Source organism: Myodes glareolus, chromosome 27 (assembly GCF_982192425.1).
Source record: "Myodes glareolus chromosome 27, mMyoGla1.1, whole genome shotgun sequence".
NCBI classification, from domain to species: domain Eukaryota; kingdom Metazoa; phylum Chordata; class Mammalia; order Rodentia; family Cricetidae; genus Myodes; species Myodes glareolus.
In genome coordinates this window covers 11,751,426-11,772,600 of record NC_142052.1, presented here as the reverse complement: position 1 = coordinate 11,772,600, position 21,175 = coordinate 11,751,426, and the positions used below count along the sequence as shown (strand labels likewise).

The 21,175-nt window shown below is 41.4% G+C and overlaps 1 protein-coding gene across 1 annotated transcript in view; it reads left to right on the top strand.

Annotated features, from left to right (window-relative positions):
* LOC125399935 (ATP-dependent translocase ABCB1) overlaps nt 1-21,175 on the top strand; it is a 155,337-nt gene that overhangs the window by 55,613 nt on the left and 78,549 nt on the right. The gene's annotated exons all lie outside the window — the stretch shown is intronic.

The window sequence follows — 21,175 nt, the reverse complement described above, 5'->3', positions numbered from 1 at the left end:
ACGCCTGTCACGCGCAGCCCCGCCCCCTCCTCCAATGGGACCGAGGCCGCGCCGGAGACAGCCAATGACGGGAGGCGGGGGCGGGACCAACTAGGGCGCCTTTAAAGTGGCTCACCCAAGCCCCGCCCCGGCGCGTGGGCCGCTATCAGACTTGGGGACCGGCTTGTGCTGCATCAGTGGGCATGCGACGACTCAGCCGGTGGCCTGGCGCGGATTGAGGCCGGTTCCACAGCGATTCTGGTCCGAAGCCCTCTCCCCCCAAGGCTAAGTCTCAGATTTTCCCGCAGATTCCTGGTTCTGGGGCTTCGGTAGTCCTAGCAGGAGAGGGCCACCGTGCAGGAGTCGGGGAGTGATTACCTAGAAGAGAGGGGTTCCTTTTGTCCCCACGCCCTCTTCGAGCCTAACAAACAGCGACACAATGGCATCAGGGAATGTGCTCGTGGCAATCAGGGAATGTGCTCGTGGCATTTCGCGTCACATGAGTCTGAATTTTTGATTTTCCTCGCCTCATCATCCCATGTCCGTAGCCGGAGAAGAGAGTGTTGTTTGAGTGTGTATGTCCAGGGCAGTGAGATCTGACCTGGCCAGCAGCTAGCGAGCCTTGCGGAGGTTTGACCAAGGTCAGACGAGGCAGAGGAAATGCTGCCTCGGAGGCCTGAAAACACAGTTTGGAAAGACCACTTTGCAGAGTTTCTACGTTCTCTCTCTGTGGGAGGCTCCTGGCTTGAAGCTCTGACCTCTGAAACTCCCCTTAGACTACGTTCACTTGCCTTGAAACCATTATGTCCAGACTTCAGATTTTTTTTTAAATTTTGAAAACCTAAAATCATCAGGTCAAAGTATAACCTTTTTAGTAAATCTATGTTAAAATAAAAATATATGTAGGAAAATACATAGCTAAGTTACTATAGTAAATATTTATGCCTTTACGTAATAAAATAACTTGGGCTATAAACTTTCCCTTTCACATGAATAAAAGCAGGTGAAGTTTCCACATACAGACGTATGTGATTTTGTCGATACACGTGTTCTCAAATATCTCCTCCTATCTGTTAAGCTGATGCAGATGCTTGAATGGAGGTTCCCTTCCTAGGAGCTACATCTTGTCTTTTCCTGCTAGCCTAATAGGATGACTCTAGAGCCAACCACCAGAAAACCGTGCAGCCAGACTCGGCAAAATTTTTACACTAACAATGGCAAATAGAATTCAAATTAGAGATCATATTTTAAACCTGAGATTATAAGTGTCTCAAGACTAGAAACCATTATGAAAAAAAATTTTCTAGATGGGTGGTAGTGGGGCACACCTTTAATTCCAGCACTTGGGAAGCAGAAGCAGATAAATCTCTGTGAGTTAAAGGCCAGCCTGCTCTACAAAGCTAGTTCCAGGACAGCTAGGGCTGTTACACAGAGAAACCCTGTCTTAGGGGAAAAATTTTTCAGCACTTGGGAGGCAGAAGCAGATGAATCTCTGTAAGTTCGAGGCCAGTCTGGTCTACAAAGAGAGTTCCCGGAGAGCCAGGGCTGTTACACAGAGAAACCCTGTCTCACAAAACAAAACAAAATAAACTTCTAGAGCAAAGGATTGTGGCATCCTTTTGTAATCCCAGAATTCTAATGCCCTTGCTTTGTGCCGTGGTGACAGACAGTTAGAGGGAGGAAGGGTTTGTCTGAGTCCATTTTGAGAAGTTCCATGTCAGGGAGGGCTATAGTACTGAAGCTGACATCAAATCTGAGAAGATGTAGAGTGACAGGAAATCCACCAGCAATAGACTCTAGGACCTTCTTTCAGTGCCCTGTCTCCTCCAAGAAGGTCCTACGGCCCAAAGTTTCCACATCTTCTAAACTAAAGCCACCAGGTGGGGACAAAGCATTTGAGACCTGTGCCTCTGGGGAAATGTTTCTGATGCAAAGTGAATACTAGGCTGCATAGTAAGAGCCTGTCTCAAAGAGATGAGAAGCAAATCGCAGGCGACCTTGTTTGGTAGGTTTGGAAGGGAAGCATTTACGACGGTGAAAGGCAGTAGTCATTTTAGAACAAGGAAAGTGAGATTGGCTTCCTGGCGTCCGGTGCGCTTCCATGCTATTTGTACTATAAAGCTGTATTTCTGACTACAAACAGTAGAATTTCACCACAAGCTATCAGGGTACAATGCTAACTTCCACTGCTTTTAGTGGATTTGCTTGGCACAATTCTTGCTTAACAACCATTCACCATAAAAATCCATTCACCTTTACATGGACAGTTATCATTAACCTGCCACTTGGGGGCACATTTGATAACATTTCCCCTTGCTTACCGTGAGTGACATGCTCGGAGTGTGTTCCAGATTATTAATCTGGATATAAGCAATGAAAGAGATTAAAAATCAGTTATATCTAGTATATACTATACCCCAACTATCAAACTTTAATGAGTTTTTATGCATTTTTTTAACTTCTCTTGGTATATATTTCAACTCACTATTTGAACATTTGCGTAATATTTAAATCTTTTAAAAGAACCTGAGTTCAATCCCCAGAACTCATATTTTTAAAACCTGGCTTAATGGAATGTTTGTAAATTCAAAACTGGGGAGGTAGAGACAGGCAAATCCTGGGCTTGTTGGCAAGCCAAGCTAGGCTAATTGACAAAATCTAGACCAGTAGACCTCTATTAAACACAAAAAAATGTAGAGGGCCCCTGAGGAATTACAGACATGGATACCTAAAGCTTGACCTCTGACCTCCAAATGCACATACACATTCACATAAAACGACAATTTCGCACACATACACACTAAAAACAAGATTCCCTATGAAAACATAGATGCTAAATCCAGCCTATAGGAATCCTATGTATGTATGCTAATGGATACACCATTCTTACATGTATACCATTATCTCCAATCTTCTCATCAAAAGAAATAAAATTATAAATATAGCACATAAAAGTCCTCAAGCACAAAATTCTGTAGGTCAGAGATTACCAAATATACCATAATTTACTTTTTAATCTTAGAAACAAACATTTTCACCTAGGCAAACTTATAGGAAAAAAATAGTAGGAAAACTAACAATATCAATTTGTAAGTGGGATTTTCAGTCATGATACAAGAAAGTATGACTTAGTCGTAATGAGACATTGTTACCTTAAAATAATTTTTAAGAAAATTCTTGAGACTTGGCTGTGGTAGTACATGCCTTTAATCCCAGCACTCGGGAGACAGAGGCAGGAGGATTTCTGTGAGTTCGAGGCCAGTCTGGTCTACAGAGATAATTCTAGAACAGCTAGGGCTGGTACACAGAGAAACTCTGTCTCGAAAAGCTAGGGGGAAAAAAAGAAAATTCTTGAGAAATCTATAAAATCAAAAGAATAAAATTTATTTTAGTATTAATCTAGTATGTCCACAGCAAATTTGGTACATGCAAGCTTAAATGCAGGACTATGATAGTAACAATTCTTTCTTGAAATACTGGGGTCAATTTATTCAGATATATGCACATATGTGTGCATATAAATCTATACGTGTACTTATATCCACAAATTCTCTGATTGGTGTCCCAAGATTGACTAATTACATCACTCAACTTAGACATTTAGCCAAGTATATTTTTCTTAGTCAATTAGCAAATCTAAGTAAAGGGAGCTGGCTCCGGAATCTTCATGAGATCTTCCCCATCCTGGCTTGCCAACTCGACCTTAATAAGAATGTTATTTTCTGAAATATTTCTTGGCAGATTTGGGAATGCTGCATTATGGTTCTTAGTTTTGTATCCTATACCAAGTTTTACCAGTTTAAATTCTTACACACATCCACTCACTAGGTCAGAGGTCAGCCACGTTTAGTCAGTTTGGTTTGCTGTTGCTCAGAATCTCCTGAGGTTGAAATCCAGGTGGCAGTTGAGCTGGGTTTTTTTTTCCAATTTATTTATTTATGTATTTATCAAAAATTTCCACCTCCTCCCCTCCTCCCAATTCCCTCCCACTCCCCCCACCTCCAGTCCTAAGAGCAGTCTGGGTTTCCTGCCCTGTGGGAAGTCCAAGGTCTTCCCCCCCTCCCTTCAGGTCTAGGAAGGTGAGCATCCAAACAAACCAGGCTCCCACAAGGCCAGTCCATGCAGTAGAATCAAAACTCAGGGCCATTGTCCTTGGCCTCTCAGTCAGCCCTCATTGTCAGCCACATTCAGAGAATCCGGTTTGATCACCTGCTCGTTCAGTCCCAGTCCAGCTGGCTTTGGTGAGCTTCCATTAGATCAGTCCCATTGTCTCAGTGGGTGGACATACCCTTTGCGGTCCTGCCTTCCTTGCTCATGTTCTCCCTCTTCTGCTCCTCATTTGGACCTTGGGAGCTCAGTCCAGTGCTCCAATGTAGATCTCTGTCTCTATCTCCATCCATCTCCGGATGAAGGTTCTATGGTGATATGCAAGATATTCATCAGTGTGCCTATGGGAGAAGGCCAGTTCAGGCACCCTCTCCTCTGCTGCCCACGTAACTAGTTGGGGAAATACCCTTGGACACCTGGGAATCCCTCTAAAGCCAAGTCTCTAGCCAACCCTAAAATGGCTCTCTTGGTTAATATAACTTCTTTATCTGAGCGCTCTGGGAAAAACAGAGTCAACAGTGCTTCGGAAGTTTAACAAACCACAGCCCTGCTGGGGTGGCTGGCAGGAGCTAATGATTGAACTGAGGTAAAGGAGAAGGGAGAATGAACTAAGGAAGAGCTTCTGAGAGAACGTATCCAGGCAAAAAGACTTTTCCAAATGGCCTGTGGCTGGAGGAGATACACTGCCCGGGGTTAATATGGAAGTCGTAATGGAGAGGGTTGGTGATCCGGCTCAAAGAGAGAGAGGTAGGATCTGCTTTACACACAGACCGATCACAGTAAGCATTTTCACCACCACCCTAAGAGCAACACGCCGTCTTTGCGATGCTTCGGAAGAAGTAATAATGAGGTCAGACTTGAAGGTTGAGATGGTCACCCTGGCTGATGTGGAGGCAGGCGAGTGCAGCCCACAATGATGTGGCAGTCCTCAAAGGCGTGACTTCATTAGAGTTTCACTGATGACCCGAGGGCTTGTTTTTGTTTTGCGTGTTTGGTTGATTTTTGTCTCTGCGGATAGAAGCTTTCTTTCTTACTAGCCTGGGTGGATTCCTGATAACAGGCTGCTGTACTGCGCAGTCTCTCAGAGCACACCCAGTTGTGCCGAAAACTGTGGCCTTTCCAGGGCTGTGGCTTTCTGTCGTAAGGTCATACGCCTTTGTTAGGTGTTTTCTGACTCGAAATTCGTTCCTTGCGTGAGAATCTCCACTTGACACACATCTCGTCAAAGTTTTAGAGTCATGAGCCATTACTTTCAATTAAAAACCCACAGTGGATTTCAGAAAAGACAGTAATTTCCTGTATAGCTGAGGTCTGTTTGTTTTGCTAGATAGGCTGTCTCTATATTGCCAGCTCCTGTGTCCAAGAGATACTGATGCATCAGACTCTCCAGTGGCTGAAACTGTATGATCTCGCCTGGCCCTCAAGACTAACAAGAATGCCTGGGTACAAATTATCCTCCTTATGTTTGCGTTTTCCCTTAAATGACCAATAGCAAATATGTAGGATCTCAATAAACTTCTTTTACTAATTATCTCACTTAAGGTTTCTATTGCCATGATCAAAACACCGTGAGCCAAAGCCACTTGGAGAGAAAATGGTTTATTCGTCTTACATATCCCAGGTCACAGTCCAGTAGGGAAGCCAAGGCAAGCGCTCAAGGCAGCATCCTGGCGGCAGGAACCGAAGCAGGTGCACAGAGAAATACTGCTTCCTGGCTTGGTCTCTGCTCCTTCTACAATTTAGCACCTCCTGCCCAGTGCATGACAGTAACCCAACTCTGGAGGGGAGAGTCCAGCAGATCCCAGGGGGTCTAGCTAGCCAGCTAGCTTACCCAAGATAGAAATCTTAGGTTTAGTAAGAGATTCTGTCTCAGAAACCAAGAGGAAGAATCCAGGGAAGACATCCTGACATCAACCTCTGGCCTCCACAGATGCCCATGGTTGAGTGTGCCCAACACACACAGACGCGCGCATGCACACACAAACACGCACATACCCCCCCACACACAATCCACTCTCTTTAAAACTTGTCACATTTGCACTGCAATGGCCAACATGCTAATTTACTAGTTCAGAGTATTCATTTGCTAGTTAATTTACTACGAACATACTTATCAACAAAGCCAAACACTGGGGTAATTGTTAGTCTCTCTCTCTTCAGTTAAAAAGATAAAGTTAGTTTTGCTTACTCCATTATCTGGATGGCTTTCTAGATATTTACCTTTTACAGTTTATATTCCAAAATAATTTTCCAGTGTAAAAATAACTACACTTTGTCAAGACTCCAAATAGGAGAATCTGGCATGACTTCTTGCTCACCTCCCCCCTTTGACTGTGTTTTATTAATAGGTTATCTTAACAACTATTACGCAAATGTGCAGCTTGTGATGGACAGCATGTGAGACCAGTACAGCAGAGGTGGCACTGCTCCTGAATCTGCATTTTCTCTTTCCTTCAGAGTTAAAGCCCTCGCAATGACTGACCAGGCTCTACAGGATTTAATAACACATCCCTTTTCTAACATCATCTCCTGTTCATTCTCTCCCTTTGGTCCCTCAGTTTCAGTCACTCTGGGTTTCTATTCATCCTTGAATGTGACTAGGAGGCTGTTGCCTCAGGGCCTTTGAGCTGTCTGCTATAGAGAACCCACAGGGCTATTTCTCTCTCTCTCTCTCTCTCTCTCTCTCTCTCTCTCTCTCTCTGTGTGTGTGTGTGTGTGTGTGTGTGTGTGTGTGTGTGTGTCTCAGTCTCTTTCTGTCTGTCGGTCTGTCTCTTTCTCTGTGTATTCCTAAATACAATCTGTTCAATATTTATGTTTCTCATAAGTATATAATTTCAGGACTGATCATTTGACATTGGATAATCAGTTGGGGAACTCTTTCTTGGAAAGTGTACAATGGTATTTCATTTGTATTTTAATAAATAAAGGTTGCCTGAAGATCAGAGAGTAAAACAGCCCCTCTGGTCAGCCTTACAGACTAGGCAGAGGTAACACACACCTTTATCCCAGTAGCTACAGTAGTTTGCTATAGAAACCAGGTGGTAGTAGTGCGTGCCTTTAATCCCAGCACGAGAGAGGACTTAAGACGGGAGGAGACAGCTGTCAGTCAGTCTCATTCTGAGGATTCCTGGAGGCAGGATCACCACTTTGTACTGAGGTAGAGGTAAGAGCCAGTGGCCGTTTTGCTTTTCTGACCTTCAGGTTGATCCCCATTATCTGTCTCTGGGTTTTTATTAGACATGCTGCAGAATGTGTTTCTCCTGGTCTCAGAATTCCTTAGTTGCTTGTAGCTCTTTGTCAAGGGTTAAGGACCCATGAGGTTCCCTCATGGTTTTATGTCTACCGGGGTCTTTCTTGTTCAGTTCTTGTCTAGGCAGCCATGTTGATGGTATGGCATGGATGTAGAGTCTCTCCCATTTCTAGGAGAAGCAGCCTCACAGCTACCTTCCTGCTCTCTGACTCATGCAGTTTTCCCACACGTCTTCAGCTGTGATCCCTAAGCCTGAGTTAGGTTGTAGATGTATCAGTTGGGGCTGGGCATTACGCAGTTACTTGTTCTTGGCATTTAATCAGCTGTGATTTTCTGTAATGGTCTAAATCAGTTGCAAAAAGATGGGTTTTTTTTTTTTTTATAAAGGGTGAGACTTATACTATCTCTGGGTATGAGGGTAAATATTTAGAATGCAGTTAGGAATTATACTGGTTTAGTCAAGTGGTAGTTCTAGATTCTTCTCCAGGATCCTTGGCTGCAGTAGCCTTGGATAGGTTTCTAATATTAGGCACAGTGCTCTTCCCTGTTGAACGGGCCTCAAGTCTAATTAGAAAGCTGCTAGTTACTGCCAAGGTATGTGAGCCAGTTTTGCACCCTTCGGATTATTATACTGCGTTGGTCAGTGTTGTAGTTCATGAGCATCATAGCTGAGTAGACTATTGGTGTTATTCCTTTGGGTCTGGTCCCTTTAAGGGCAAACCACACCCACTCCCAGCCACTTCTGACCTCCCTCCTCGCCATCTTAACTCTCTCTCTTCTGTCCCCGCCTCTTGGCGTGTGCACATGTGTCTCCTTTGTCTCTATGTTTTTATGTCTTTATGTTCCTCTATCTCTGCCTCTCTGTCTCTCTGTCTCTTCTTTAAGTAATAAATGTTTAGCTTTATGTATAGCCTTATGTCCATTTACTCCGCCATCCATCGCACCCACCCGCCTGCTCTCCGGCCGCATGGCGGGACCAGCCTGCCACCCTGGAGATCTTGCAGGGACCCCACAGTTGTCCTTGTCGGACTAGCGGCTGCTCTGCGAGCCTGCCAGGGAGCACGCCCGCCTTTTAAAGAACAAAATTGATTGCTGCCCTCTCTTGGAAACTTGCATGGTACTGCTGGCATCACGAAAGCTAGTTCTCAGGTCCGATCCAGCTCCGGTCCGCAAGGTCCTATGTCCAAAGAACATGATGTCTCCTGCAACAGAGACTTACTTTCAATCTTGAGAGGCAACCAAAGCCGCAGCAATAGTCTACGATGTTTTGGAAATCTCTTGGACAATCCTGAACAACATCACAAAAAGAGGCTTCTCCTGCCTGGTTTTAATGTTTTGTTTTGTTTTTTTTAAGATCATCTATGGCTCTTGAGGGAACCATTGCCACCCCAGATATCTCTCACCTTGCACAAAAAGTAACCCCAAATGACTCCAAAACCTAAGTGTGAAAAATGAAACCACCAGAAGAAAATACAAGCATTATCCTACAGGACAGAGGTAGAGGAAAAGACACTCTACTGTAAGTGGATAGAGCTAGGAATGATTATATTGAGGGAGGTAACCCAAATCCTGAAAGATCATTGCGTGGTCTCTTTTAACTGCAGTTCCTACATCCAAATCTTCTAAAGTGACTACATATCTTCTAAAGTAACTACATAAAGTGCAGAAATTAGGAAAGTAACAGGAGACCATGGCAGGGGGCAGTACAGATGGAATACTTATTTGGCTCTGTGACCCTGATGAGGGGATGAAGCGTCTTTTCATGGTCCAAGGTTATACACAGGGGAAAGAGTACATATCGTGATTTAGGGCCTTCTAAGGCTTGGGATCTACAACTCTTATGAAGTGCTCTTTGGTGTCATGATTTACAAACTCCGATTACAGGGTGTTAGTTCAAGATGTTTACATAGCCGGGGGTTGGTCTAACTGCTTTCCCACATCAGGGAGAATGGAGGGCAAAGGTTCAGGTAGCTGTTTTAAGGCCATTGTCAGGCTATAGGCATACAATTTTTCTTATTCCTGGGCTTTTTTAGGTACAAGTGCTTCAAATGAGGATATGAAAAGAGGAAGCTTTAATCAGGGGAGGGGAGATAAACAACAGTAAGGCTGTCCTTATTTTCTCTTATTGTTTTATCCCCATAACACTTATCTCCATCTCAATATGGTTTTCACACATGTATTTATTCACTTTTTATTCACTGATATTTAGACTCCTGCAGAGGGTAATTCATGTCTTGGTCATGAATGTACTAAATATACTTGACACATGAAAGGTGGTTGATGATTATTCCTAAATCAGTGAAATGGACCTTGATTTTCTTTCCCTGTTTTACCTCTTTTATTTCATGTGCTCAACAATTACTGTGCACATATTATACTGTGGTTGAAAAAAAATTGAGTAAAACACTTTCATCCATTGAAGTTTTGGAAGCCAAGTGAGAAGCACAAGCACTGATATAATAATTTTAAAACATTGATGTTGTTCTTAAATGCTGGCATGTTCCCTGGCAGGCTGGCAGAGCAGCCGCTAGTCCGACAAGGACAGCTGTGGGTCCCTGCAAGATCTCCAGGGTGGCAGGCTGGTCAGGCGGGCGGGTGCGGCGTATAAAAGGCTCACAGGACATAGTAAATAAACATAAGGGTAAACATTTATTACTTAAAGAAGAAGGAAAGAAAGAAAGACAGAAATAGAAAAGAGGACAGGGAGAGGAAAAACACGTGTGTACACGCCAACAGACGGGGACAGAAGAAAAAGAGTTAAGATGGCGACCAGGAAGTCAGAAGTGGCTGGGAGTGGGCGTGACTTGCCCTTAAAGGGACCAGAACAAAAGAATAACAATTGACAGGGCAGAGGTGTGGCCAGGTTGGTGGAGTTCACTCCTGCCTAGCATGCACAAGGCTATGGGTTCAGTATTCATAAACCAGGTGTGGTAGCATAGGAATGTGCTCCCAGCACTGACTCAGAAGGTAGAAATCCCAGTTTAAAAAAGAAAAAAGACAAGTACATGCGTCATTTCTTCACATACATGATATGTTTAAGTGGGAAAGAGGGCACTATTGGCTTTAGATGGGTACCATAGGAGGTTTAAAAAAACAAGGACTCCTTGAGTACAATGGTCACCTGTGGACATAAGAAAAACACCACTTCAAGCAAAGAGTACACTCAACACTAGCAAAGACGCACAGGGGATATTGGAGCTGCAGTTGGGCAGATAACACCGGGGCACTGGCTTCTTTGTCTTCTATATATGGTAAATTACAATCTTATTGGTTATTTTTAAAACCTTAAGATTTTAAGTAAAAGAGGACTGTTTGAGGCATATAGCGAAATGCTCAACCACATGGTGGCCTCTCTGTCCTTCCTTTAAGGTCTCTGGAATGGCATACTAAACAAAGAAGGGTTTGCAAAAGAGATGAGATGAAGTTTATGTGTAGATTGATCCACATGTTGTTTTCTGTTTTTTGTTTTGTTTTGTTTTGGTTTGATTTGGTTTGGTTTGGTTTTTTGTCCCCTGGCATCACTGAAATAGTCCATGGTCAGAATTGTCCTTCTAGTATTAAGTAAGGCTTGGTTTTGAACGAAAAGGAACTGAGGTAACAGGCAAGGAGTCTAATAAGGTAGATTGTTCTAGAAAAACTTTGTATTTACCTACTTAATTCCTAGGCCTTTGTTAACTTCCTGTCAACTAGACATACGAAAGAACTTAATTCAGACAGTGTTTATGAGAGCCTATACTATGTGCATAGACTTTTGAGGATTATAAAACTGGACGGGTACTACGCTTCTTTCCTTATTGAGCTACAGTGTTAGAGTTACAGTGTGACAGATAAGAAACAAAACTAAAAAGACAAAAGAGGCCTAACACATTTTGTGTTAGATTGCAACACTCTGCTTACTTAGCAAATACCTTGCATATCTTTGGTGTGAAATTTTGTGATATCTTGTCACTCATGAATTTTGAAATGCCATAAACTAAGAAATGTTGCAATCTCTGAGCTGTAAATATCACTTTAGTTTTCATTTATTAATGTTTTGGTTTGGGGCAGATGTCTAACTTCCTAAAGTAAAATTATTTAGAATTGTTTGATCAAAACAAAGAGCAAGGAAAAAAGATATTAAATTTTGTCATGATCTCAGTAATAAGCTTATAGAAATAAAATTTTCACAGATCATAGAAAAGTAGGAACCTTTCTACATTGGTAATTTCCTTTTTGGAGATGCTGGTTTTACCAAGAAAACATTTTTTATATCTGAGGCAATTTTTTTTTTTGATGGCTTTTCGAGACAGGATTTCTTTGTCGCTTTGGAGCCTGTCCTGTAAACTAGTTCTTGTAGATCAGTGGCCTTGAACTCACAGAGCTGCCTGCCTTTGCCTCCCAAGTGCTGGAATTAGAGGCGTGTGCCACTACCACGCAGCTGGTAAAAAAAAATTTAAAAATTTTAAAGTAATAAGGTTTCTTTAACCCAATCTAGTCATTTCTAAAGAATAAACCGCAAAAGGGTCAAAATAAAACAGAAAGCATAAATATTGACATTTTCTGGGCATTGTTTCCATTGAAAGAAGCTGTTCTCTGTTCCAAAGAGCTAAGGTAAAGTTTGCCTAGTGAACCAGTAATTAGACTGTCCTCAGACAGTTTATTTTTAAACCTACAGATAATGGATCAGAATGCAAATACTCTAGAACATTTTATGACATAGAATTGCCAGAAGTAAACATATGGGATCGGTATATGTTAAAACAACAAAATACCTAAGGTGTAAGTCAAACAGATTTTGGACTGATCAGCCTCTAAGCTTGGTTGTTTTTCTGTGTTTTTAGTATGTCCTGGAGACTCATCCATGTGAGATATGCCCTTAACCACAGTACCTTTATCCCCACAGCAGCAAGTGACTGCCCACTATGCAACGAGATAGGACATGCGATTGTCCACCAAATGTAAATGTGATATATACGTATATTTCCACTGGCTCTGTAAGTCTTGGTGTGTATTTAGATCGGCGTTCTACTGTACTAGAATACTTTGGATCATGAATCAGCAACATAAGGCATTATCTTGGTTTTTGTTCCACAGAACATCATTGACTTTATGAGACTGCGTAAGTCTGACACCTAAGCTAAGGTCCATGACCTCAGTCCAGACTGCTACTAAATACACATTACCTGAAGAAACTAGAACAACACCTTTCTGAATTTACTGGCTCATCTTACCAGGTCCCAAGGCCACCTGGAGTATGTGTCATTCAGTAACTAACTCAGAAATCTGCTCATCAAACTATTTTAATATAGTTTGTTAATTGTGACAGGTCAAAGTTTACTTTGGAGGATAACAACTACTTTTCAGGATGAAGTCCTCATGATATGGAGTAGCTTTCCTTGACGTGTTGATGAAGAAAAACTGAAGTGTTTTTTTTTTTTCTACAACTGCTAGGCTTCCTTAGCCTCTGTATTCCCCAGGGAAAGGTGAGTGCGCTATCTGCCTGTTCCTCAGCCCCACAAAGCAAGACAATCAGACGCAATAAGGAGTCAAGTTAAAGAAAGAACTCAGTTTATTACTGTGAGTGGCGGCAGCTTACATATGTTAAGTGACATCATGTGATGTGGGGTTACCTCCAGCCAATGAGAGACAGCCAAGCCCTCCCTCAGGCTGGAGGGGCATCTGCCTAGATTTTGTTGTCTTCTCCTCATTCAGTTCCCTCAAACTCCAGACAGGCTTTTCTCTGACCTACAGGCCTTGAGGTACAGACCCTGAGATAATTTTGGCCCAACAACAACAAAGCAATACACTACAATATCAAACTTCAATGTTATCTGAGTTAGGGTTTTCTTGCTATGTAAATATACCATGACCATGGCAACTCTTATAAAGGAAAACATTTGATTGGAGCTGGCTACAGTTCAGAGGTTTAGTCCTTTATCATCATGACAGGAAATATGGTGACACAGAGGCAGATGTGGTACTGGAAAACGAGCTGAGAGTTCTACATCTGGATCCACAGGCAGCAGGAAGAGACAGTGAACTACTATGCCTGACTTGAGTTTCTGAAACCTCAAAGCCCACCCCACAGTAACACACTTCCTTCAGCAAGGCCACACCTACTCCAACAAGACCACACCTCCAATAATGCCACTTCCTATGAGTTTGTGGGGGGCTATTGTCATTCAAACCACCACAAACATAGAAGCATTTAAATTAATCTTTAATGATCTGAGGGAAATGTCAAAAGGAGAAATTCAGAGTCCAGATGGTTCTGCCTTAAGTACTATGTTACAAATAAAAAATCTCAACTCTGATTAGGAGCCTGAAGAAACATTAAGAAGTAACTAAAGCTATGGGCTGCAGAGTTTACAATTTTTGTGTGATACTTGCCTCAAATTTCAATCATTTCAGGATCTTAATTCCTTCTTTAAAATGAAAAAAAAATCATAATTAGTGTCAGGATTAAATTAAGAAAATACTCAAATTATTATATGGTCAATATTATTAACATTTTTACCTCTTTTCTCTAGTTCAGGAGACACTGCCCTGAGGAAAAGGACTTACAGTCTGATTTGGTTGCACACACCTTTAGTCCCAGAACTTAGGAAGCAGAGGGAGGAGGGTCTCTGAATTCAATGCTAGCATGGTCTACAGAAAGATTTTCAGGCCAATAAGGCTACACAGAGAAACCCTGTCTCCAGAAAACAGCAACAAAAAACCCCAAAGGTTAATTTTTCCTCATAGTTAGAATGTTCACTACAATTAACCAATGAACATGTGTTAAATTTTTGTAGTCATGAAGTTCTTACATCTGTGATGAGGGAATCACCTGTAGCATGCTATAAAAAGTTAAAATGTTTTATAAGGTTATAAATTGAAAGCAATTACTTTATTAGGCATAATTTCTTACTTTACAACATATACAAAAAAATGTAATCCAAAGAATACAAATGTGCCTTAAACATTAAAAAATAAAAGCTATGATATATTATTTTACTCTCATTCTCAAAGAGTAATCTTTCTGGGCATGTCAAATGATAGTGACCATATTCTCCTACTAAGTCTCTGAAATATTACTCTAAAATGTAGAATGATGACTGAAAAAACAGGACACAGTGGAAGGAAACAAAGAGGAGATGAATCACAACAGGTCAGACATTCCTTTTCTTTATTTTTTTTAATTTTTATTTGAGTCAGGGTTTCTCTGTGCAGCTTTGGAGCGTGTCCTGGAGCTCCCTCTGTAGACCAGGCTGTTCTCAAACTCAAAGAGATCCACCTGCCTCTGCCTCCTGAGCGTTGGGATTAAAGGCGTGCGCCACCACTGCCTGACCAGTTAGTTACTCCTTAATACGGTAAATACTTACTGCGTTCCTACTATAAGATTCAGGTGCTGAAAAACAGGAATTAATAAAACAGAGATGGTCTGCCTTTATAAAACTCGTAATTCAATAGGAAAGATGCATTTTGTAATGACAGAAGTGCAATTTATGATAAACATAATAGAAGAGAGAAGTACAAGATACTTTGAGAATTGATATCAGTCAGACCAAACCTAATCAAGTACAGGGAACTTTCCCTTAGAGAAGAGAGTTTTAAATAAAGCCTAAAGAATCTCTATTAGCCAGTTGATAAGGTCAGGGGTGCAACTCCCCCCCCCACCAAGTGTGTGTGTGTGTGTGTGTGTGTGTGTACAGAGTAAATGTGCTGAGTAACAGGAAATAAGGGAAAGTTGGGATCAGGAGAGAAGAGAGAAAATAACAGAATACACAGCAAAACTCCAGTGATTTGGCTAAAGATAGGTAGATGGCAAGAATTGGACGGAGGTTGGAGAGCCAAGGAGGAGGCGGACCATATAGGGCTTTGGAAAGTAACCTGAGTCCTTGCTCAAGGAGCATGATACAGTATTGTGTGTACATTACAAATAACTTCTACTATTGTGTAGAGAAAGAATTAGAAAACTAAAGAGGATATAGAGAAAGTAGTATTGTGGTGTTTCTGTTTTAGGACTGAATTTCACTGTGTAGCTCAGGCTGGACTGGAAAATCTAGATCCTCCTGCCTCTACCTCCTACGTGCTGGAATTATAGGCATATGTCACCATTTCTGGCTAGGATACTCTTAGAGTAGCCCCAAAGAACAAGGTGGTTTTAATGGTTAGGACAAGATTATGTGCCAGTATTTAAAAAGGTAATGAATTCTAATTGAATGTACAGCGTAAGGAAGAAAGAGGAGCCAAGGATCCTGACACCAGCTAGAGGATGGGGTCATGTGCTTATAGGTGCATCCTAAAAGAGAAGCAAGTTGGGGACAGAATCAAGAGTTCTCTTTGGATAGGTTCCATCTGAGTGCCATTATACCACCCAAGGAGCAATTTCCACTATATAACTTTGTGTGGGAGAGGTGTGCATATCCGTACATGCGGGCAAGTGTCCAAGTGGCAGTGTGTGTGCACATGTGGAATTCAGAAGTCAGGGTACATGTATGTGTATGCATGTAGAATCCAGAGGTCAATGTTGGGTGTTTTGCTAAATTGCTCTCCACCGTATTTCCCGAGACTGAGTCACAGCCCCTGAGGCTCGCTGGTTCAGTTGGACTAGCTGGCCACCAGCCCCGAGAGGCCCTCTTGTTTTCCACTCCCCAGGTCAGGCATTAGGTGCCTGCTCTGCACTTACCTTTCTTACATGAGTATGGGGACCAAGCTCACGTCCTCATTCTTACACAGCGGTACCTGACTAAGGTACCTCTCCAGCCCCACACATCAGAACTTGTACTTTGTATTGTTTGAAACAACAGCAAGGTTGATGGAGAATAAGGAAAAGTTGACTTGAAGGACAACATGCCAGGTTTGGTGACAACTATCTGATTGTAATATGCAATGGTCAAGGAAAATAAAAGGAACAAACTTAACATGACAGAATATTAATTGTATATTAAAGCTTCTTCCTACGTAAATACACCGCAGTTTGATATACGGTAAGTGTGACTGCAAGAGCAACAAAATCATAGCAACACTATGTCAGACAGTAAAGGCTTCACGCCCAAATATTTGGCAACATTACAGAACCCTCCTCTTGGAAAGAGAACAATCAGAATTTATCCAGGACCCCAGTTTTAAAATTTATTTTAGAGTACTACTGTTAGTACCATCATTCATTTTCTATGTTAATATTATTTTGTGTATTTTGGAGATAATTTATCATCAGACTAAAAACGCAACTTGTAACGAGCAAGATTTCTTTTTTTCACTCTTTTTCAAGTATTGTGCATTATAATAAGCTCTTACCGTGATTGTCCAGATTTGGAATCCTAGGTTACATGGAGGGAGACACTAGAAAGGTGAATACACTGTCTGCCGTATAGTCTGCCTACTGACTACTTCTAGTCTCCTACTGACTGCCTCTCTGGTGGATCCTGGGGAATGACAAGGAAAATGGGCTGGCTTAGCTGGTCAATGGCAAAAATAAAATCAAGAGAGAAACTTGACGTGAAGAGGAAGTGGGGAGCAGAACCCTGTCCCCACAGCATGCACCCCACGCTTGCCTGATTGAAAGCTGACCACTAGACCTCCAAGCTCCACGTCAGAGAACCCATGTTGCTAACACGACCACCTTCCCGAACCTGACTGTGTGACCCTGGTTCTTTAGCATTTCAGGGACTCAGTGGATGTAGGACTGCATGTGATGGCCTCTATGCTCTTCCCAAGCCCAGGCATCTACAAGCACTGGTTTGTGAGAAACTCCCTATCATAGAAACCACACTAAACAAGGTTAAAAGTCTTCACCTTTGAAGATTCCTGAGATGTTTACTGTCCGCCGCCCTTTCCTCGTTGGGTAAAATGTCACTGCTTCAGCGAGGTCTTCCCTGTCCTTACTATTCACCTTTGACATCTTACCTCCCTACTGCCGCCAGTCTCCTTCCCCTTCCCTTTGTCCCCAGAGCACTTTCCACCTTTGAACACACTGATCACTGATTAAGCTTCAGTCTCACGGCCGAGCCGAGGTTTGCGTTTGCTGTCATTCTCTGCCGTGCAGTCGAGGATAGCACAGAAAACCTAGCAGGTGCTTACTCAGCGGTTAGCGCTGTGGAGTGAATGACTGAGCACCTCACATAAACCTTTTCAGAACAGTGCTTACTAACACATTTCAATCATAAAATGAGATGTAACCAATAAGGAATCTATATCCTAGAACAACGCTTTGTAACTTGTGGAAGTATATTTTAAATAAATATATTATCTTTAATAATAAAAACCTGGGAAAATATAAATGAACAAACACTGGCTCATTGAGCTGATCTGACCTTACTCTCAAGAGAAAGTTCATTTGAGAAGAGGCAGGTTCAAAGTCTATGAATCATAAAGCAATTGAAAAGCTAAACAGGAAATGATGCTTTTATGATGGCTGCCAGGAGTAAAAATATAACTTTTAAAGATAAGGTTATATTTACATCAGGGATTTCTTAGTGATGATGTCTAAGGGTAAAAGGTTTGACTATAAACTGAGATAAGAATGAAATGGCTATTCACTAGGATAATTGAAATTTTTAAAAAGTTCCTTTAACAAATTTGGTAAGGGGTAAGAAAACTCTGTATATTATTTTATTAGTCATGATTTTTGAAACATGATCCTGCTATGTATCCCAGGCTGGCTTTGAGAATTTTTTTTTTTTATTTTCGAGACAGGGTTTCACTATGAAGCCTTGGCTGCCCTGGAACTAGCTCTTGTAGACCAGGCTGGCCTCGAACTCACAGAGATCCACCTGCCTCTGCCTCCAAAGTGCTGGGATTAAAGTTGTATGCCAACACCATGCCCAGCTGGATTTGAACTCTTGATCTTGAGTTTACTTCCTAAGTGTTATAAATATTCACAGCCATGTCCAACTCACATCTCCTTGTGAACTGAAACTCTTATTAAAGTATTCACTAGTACATTGACAATGGTAACAGCACAACCATATGAAAATTTAATTCTTCAAATACTAAAGAACTGCCTTTAATTCAGTACATTAGTTTACAAATGAGAAACCTGAACCTCGGGAAAAGTAAGTTTTCCAGTGTTTGAAAGCCATAACTTAGCTACTTTGTTGCCAGTTGCTTCAACTACTTTAAAAACTAAAGGATAAGGGTCAATGGAGCCAACGAGTTTGAGCCATCTGAAGACCCTACACTCTTGAATCCGGTTTGATGCTAACATCCGTATTGCCTACTAGCATGTTAGAATGTCTTTTGCTTGCAACCTTTTAGAAAGTTTTACTAAAAGTCAAGTTTTACTATTGGCATCACTCAACTTTGTAGACTCTGAACACACACACACACACACACACACACACACACACACACACACACACACTGTCTTATTCCTTGACAGACATCACTAGCATCAACAGGCAGGGTTCCCATGAATATTTACTCTGAAATGGATAGTAGTCCCTTAAATGAGTAAGTTCAGTTTGGTTTGCAAAAGCAAAAACCAAACTCTTGGCCCATGTGCTAACATTATCCTAATGATTTTCAATTCTTAAGTTCCTCACCTCACCAGAGCCGAAGGGCATTTGGCTGTGTCTTCAGCACCTAACAAAGTCCTCACTACACAGTAATCAATGGATTTAAGTGAAGGATCAATAAGGAAACGGCTCCCCGCTAAAGTTCTTCTGTTGGCTTGGACATATTTTAAAATGTAAAGTAATGCCATTAGTGGCGTTCAGTCTCCACGTTCACTTAGCTGCTCGTGCTGGGCTTTCAGCCAGCATAAAAGGGGTACAATGCCAACTTCTAGGAACTTAAACTCCAAGGTATGGAATTAATTCCTTAAGTCGCTTCCCTGCTTTAATCTTCGTCAAGTAGACGTATCCAGTGTTTACTCTGGGAAGTTACAATCAGGTCTTTGGTCTTCTTAAATCTCTGAGGAAATCATCAGTTAGGGAAAAAAGGCATCCAAGTTCTATAAGCAGTTGATGGGCAAAAACAGTGGGCATCTGGTCGCCTCGGTCATCCTGCTTCACCTGCCATACAGTTCTCCTTGTCTCTCTCCCTCTCCCTTCCTTTTATTAGAAATACGAGGAAAATGTGCATGGAAATTTTTAGGAAAAAGAATCCTGGGAATTCTGTGTCACTTGTTTTAGTTTAGTCCTGTTCATTTTGGCCTTCCCCAGATATGACTGGTTCTTCATAAGAAGCAAACTGCATTGAAAAACAACGGGTAGGATTTTGTCCCCTGCCTTCTCCGTGTGCTTTATAAAAAAAACATCTTTACCATTTCCACTATGGAAAAAAATACACTTTTAGTGCAGGAAAATTCCAAAATACAAGAAGTTTAGATTTTAAAAGCTTCATCTAATTTCCTCCACTAGGAAGGAAGAGCCTTGGTTGCTTTCGCGTATTTATTTCTAGTTTCGCAGTGACTGGCTCCCTTCACATAGTTCAGATGATTGCGCTGCCACAGTTTCTCCTTGCCCTCTTCCTGGCAGCATTAGCATGGGTACTGTCCAGTGTTATTACAAACGCTGTAAGTGATGTCCATATTCCTCCTCTCTTTAAGAGACTGTACCACACGAAGGCAAGGTAGTTCAACACATGGGGCACTTCTCATGCCAGTCGGGCAACACAAGGTCAATCCCCGGAGCCTCTGGAGTTTGAAAGAGAACCCCACCAATATAAGTGCCCGCTGGCTTTCGTGCATGCACGCTCTCTTCCACAGACACCATATACTAATGCACATACGGAATAAAAGAATGAAGTTTAAAAGAGAGGCTGTTATTTTCTCAGCCTTGCACATGTGGATAAATATTTATGCCATTTCTTGTTTTTTTAACAGAAGAAAATAAGGCAGAAATAGAGATATCTGTGCTTTATCCTTAATCTTTTACTTCTAATCACTTAAGATAAATTTCCCCAAATTGAATTAATGGATCAAATATATTTAAGATATATATATATATATATACATATATATATGGCTACATTGTTTCTCTATTCATCTTAATGCCATCTTATTTTACTTTTATGAACATTCTTTAGCCACACTTTTTCAAAATACATTTGTGCTTTAATTTGTGCTTCTTTGTAGCTATCATGAATATTTCAATATTCAACTTCTTAATTTCTAGTGTATTATTTCCTCTTATATATGCATTGCCTATTTTTATTTTTTCCCAGTTATACTTGAGTCTTTGTATTATTCTTATCCATTTATATGAGTTTCTTTACATATTAAAATATAGGTCTTCTGTACTGTTTCAAATGAATATGTCTTCAGCTTATTGTTGCATTTAAAATTAAAAAACTTCTGTGTTTCTGTATATAAAACAATTATTTATAATTATTTCTACATCATATTTACTTTCTGGATCCTTCACTACTCCTTTCAGTCATTACAACTTTACGCCTGAGTTTTTAAATTTCCCTTTCATCTTGGTGTCTGGCCATTGGCCATCATCGTCAGGAAGTGCAGCTAATAACATGCTGTATACTGAACATTTTCTAAAACGTGCCCTATTCGCTTCTTCAAGCCATAGATCCTTATATTGTCTCTGGTTTAACAACGTTGAAATCCACACACTGAGAGGCTGGGTAACTTGTCTAGAGCTATCCAGCAACAAGCGATGAAACGAGAATTAGACCTTCTTTAGCCCACTTCATTCCCAGCCCCATCCAAACTTACTCTTTTGTTCTACCAGTCTCTTAAAAGTCTTATAGTAGGTACAGAGGACAGTGCCTTCCTCAGGGGGATGATTTCCTAGTGGAGTTTGAAGGATAATACTAGAGGATCTTTGAGGAGATGTTTGTTGACAGAAACTTCATAAAGCTAAAGCTAATTGCAGGCAGCTAACCTACTGGACCAACTTCAGTAAGCGGTTGCTAATG